The following is a 3,761-nucleotide window of genomic DNA, read 5'->3' on the forward strand; positions in this document are numbered from 1 at the left end:
TTAGAGTGTCCCATAAGTTTGGGTATGCTGTGTCTATATTCTCATTAAATTCTAGAAAGTCTTTAATTTCTTGTTTATTTCTTCCTCAACCCAGGAATGGTACAATTTGGGTATTATTCAATTTCCACGAGTTTGTAGGTTTTCTGTAGTTTGTATTGTTGTTGAATTCTAACTTTAAAGCATGGTGATCTGATAAGATACAGGGTTATTTCAATTCTTTTGCATCTGTGGAGGTTTACTTTGTTGCCAACTATGTGGTCAATTTTAGAGAAGGTTCCATATGGTGCTGAGAAGAAGGTATATTCTTTCGTGTTCGGGTGGAATGTTCTATAGATAACTGTTAAACCCAATTGGGTAATAACATCTGTTAGTTCTTTTGTTTCTTTGTTAAGTGATATATTAATATAAGCCTAGGTGTTTTTATTTGGGACTGAAGATCATCAGGACTAGGCAGGAAAGAAATTCTGTCTACAGACATTGCTGATACAATCATGAAGATACAGCAGTTGTGACTATCTGTACAATGCCTGAATAAAAAAATTAAATAAGAAACTTCCTCCCCCTCCACCGGCCTGAACTCTCCTGAGGTGAGTGTACCCTCTACCCCTACCTGACTCCTGCCCTACTCCTGCCCAACTCTCGTCATCACCCCCAGATCTCTCTGAGCCTGAACCTGGTATAGAGTGGACCCGCCCAGATAGGGAGGATCTCTCTGAGTCCAGAAACACCTCACTCTTCCCATTGAGAGAACTGGTACGCTTCCTGAACGTAACACCAGTAGCACAGACATTGAGATTTCAAGTAATAATTGAACCTCCTGAAACTGAGAAGCTTTGTAAGGCAAAGGACACACTCAGTAAGACAAAAGGACAACCCAGAGAATGGGAAAGGATCTTCATCAATTATATCTGTTTGGCCGATGGCTCAGGTTTCTTATTGGCTAACTCTCTCTTAATTATTAACCTGTTTCTATTAAACCATGTATTTCCATGTAGTCTTGGCTTACCAGAGAATGCCAAGACCTATTATTCCTACAGTTGCTACATGGTGTCTCCCTGGCTGCTCACCATCTGCACCCTCTCTCCACAATTGTCTTCATCTAGTAGTCACACCTATACTTCCAGCCTGGCAACTGGCCAATCAGTTTATTCATCAACCAATAAGAGAAACATATACAGAAGGATATGCCCCATCAAATGTCTTAGTAGACAGCTTCAATGCACTCCTCTCCATCTTCCAGTTCACACAGTCCTTACACCCCCTTTCCCATAATGTCCACTGGACTTAGAAGCATTACCACATATGCCCAGTTTACTTAGCTCATCATTTTAACAAGTTACAATTGCCCTTTTAGAACATAACCCACTGCCCAAATAGGTGGGTCTGAGCAGCCTCATAACCTTAGAGGATGGCTTCTCTTTGAGGAGGTCTGAACACATCCACTTTCCTAACAACCCATTTTGCCTGTCATCCACCTCTGTGACATTAGAAGCCTATTAATTGCTACCTTGGTGACAAAGGAAAACAACACTATTGTGCTGCTAATAAAAGACTGTGAATTGCTTCCCATGTGAAATGCAATGATTTTAATTGACTTTATTTGATTCCAAAAAGAAATGGAGATGCACAGTCATAGCAAGGTCTGCCCTCATTAAAGGGAACTTGTCACTAATTTCAGTTGAAAATAGAAGCATGATGCTTATCTATCCTGTTGCTTCCAGCCTACATACAGAACCCAGCTTGTGAGTTTCTTTTATTCCCCTTCTCTCTCCGGTTTCCCTCCTGGGACCCAATAAAGGACTTTGGAGCAGGTAAAAAGCTGCACATTATTCTGTAGCTTTATCCCAGTTGTGCTTTCAAAAACAGATTTGCAGGCTCTGGACCAACAGGCAATAAGTCACTCAGCCCATTTTCTCAGAATTTCCGCTGCACTGTTACTGTTTGCTTCCCAATAATTCTATAACCACGGACAGTAACAAATACACGAAGACATTTTCTTCTTTGCACTCGGAAAGCTACACCTTCATGAATATCTCTTCCCTCGCTATTTCCTAATCCATTTTTTTCATGTCAGAGCTAGGAATTTGTGTGACAGGATATTGGTGAATTTCCATAAGTCAGGACGCAGCCAAAAATGCCTTCTTTCAGTGTAGCTTTGACTTCTGCCTTCACATTTGTGACAAAGGGGCTGCATTCACCAGTAGATGGGGGGATGGTGAGAATGAGAGCCAAATTGTAAAAAAAAAAAAACCATCAGGAACAGATAGTAAAATAGTGAATGGTTTATAATTCTTGTTATGCTTTGCTGGTTTGCCAGAGGTGTTACATGATAAAACATTCCATGCACTCATTACCTAATAAATATTAACTGTACATTAAGCATTTGGGGGGTGTAGTATGAGTAGATATAGTTATGAGCAAAATGCTTGATTTTCATACTCTTGTAGAAATTATATACTGAATAGGAAGTAGCATTGAAATTAGGCAATTAAAAAAGTATGTTTACAACCTGTGCTCAGGTAAGAAAAGTCAAAGGACAATGACAAGAAAATGACTATAGTGGGTCAGTCAGTGGTGGTCATTAAAGACCTCTGTAAGGATATGGCATTCGAGCTGATGTGGTATGTTAAAACGTGGTACCTACAGGCTTTGAAACTCTTCCTGTTGAGAGTGGGATCTACGTTCTCAGTCCTTGAGCCTGGGCCCTCTGAAAATTCAACAAATAAAGTAGATGTGATTCCTTACTAGTTCCCAGACTCAGACCTTAAGAGACTGACCACTTCCTCGTTGTATTTCTAAGAGTATTTCTGGGAATCTGTCTACTGTACTGTGGGACAGCCCAACTGATCACTGAGGTCATGCCTCCTGTATGTCAGTCCTGCATGCTAGTGTCACTAACCAGATCTGGAGGGTACCTCTGTCATTGTAGTAGATCCCTGACTTAATGAGAAATGCCTCTTTACCAGGACTGCTTAGAAATGAAGTTACTGAAACCTATGCTGACCTCCAGGTTAAGCACTATTTATTGGATAACTAGAGGTCATGACAAATGCATTGTTCTTTGTTTAAGAAAGGATATTGTGTGCTTTTCCCACTACTGTTGCAAAAAATACCTGAGGAAAAAAAATAAATTAAAAAGAGTAAAGATTTCTCATGGCTGATGTTTCTGAGATTTTAGCTCATTGCCAACTTGGCCTGTGGTGAAGTAGATCATCAGGAAGACATGGCGTGGCAGACAGGAGGGGCACTCTCATTATAGCAGAGAGGGGCGGGGGAGGAGTGAAAGAGAAAGAAGAGAGGGGGCAAGGAAAGGAGAGGAGAGGAAAGGAGGAAGGATAATGTAAAAGGTAGGGATATTCTACCCTTCAAGGAGACACTAGTGATTTAGCTTTTCTTGACCCCTTCATTATTCTACCACCTCTCAACAGTGTCATTAAATTATGTACCTACCAATAGATTCAATAGATTATGTTAGATCCCTCTAGATCCAGTCACCTCCCAACATTTCTACAAGGGAACAAGCCTCCACCATGTGAACCTAGAAGAGACATTTTAGATGTAAATCTTAGCTCTGTAAGTTCTGGAACATAAACTTAGAATTGTAGGAAAGCTATGGATCAGTGGAAGAAACAGTGTGGTTCAGGAGACACCTGAGCAGTGTTAGATCTATGGACTCACTCTTCCTGCAGTGGTCTGTGTTTATACCTGGGATGAGACAAGGAAAGGCCCAGCAATCTGCCTCTCCTCCTTGGAATGTCAGC

This window comes from Cricetulus griseus, chromosome 6, assembly GCF_003668045.3.
Source record: "Cricetulus griseus strain 17A/GY chromosome 6, alternate assembly CriGri-PICRH-1.0, whole genome shotgun sequence".
Classification (NCBI taxonomy): domain Eukaryota; kingdom Metazoa; phylum Chordata; class Mammalia; order Rodentia; family Cricetidae; genus Cricetulus; species Cricetulus griseus.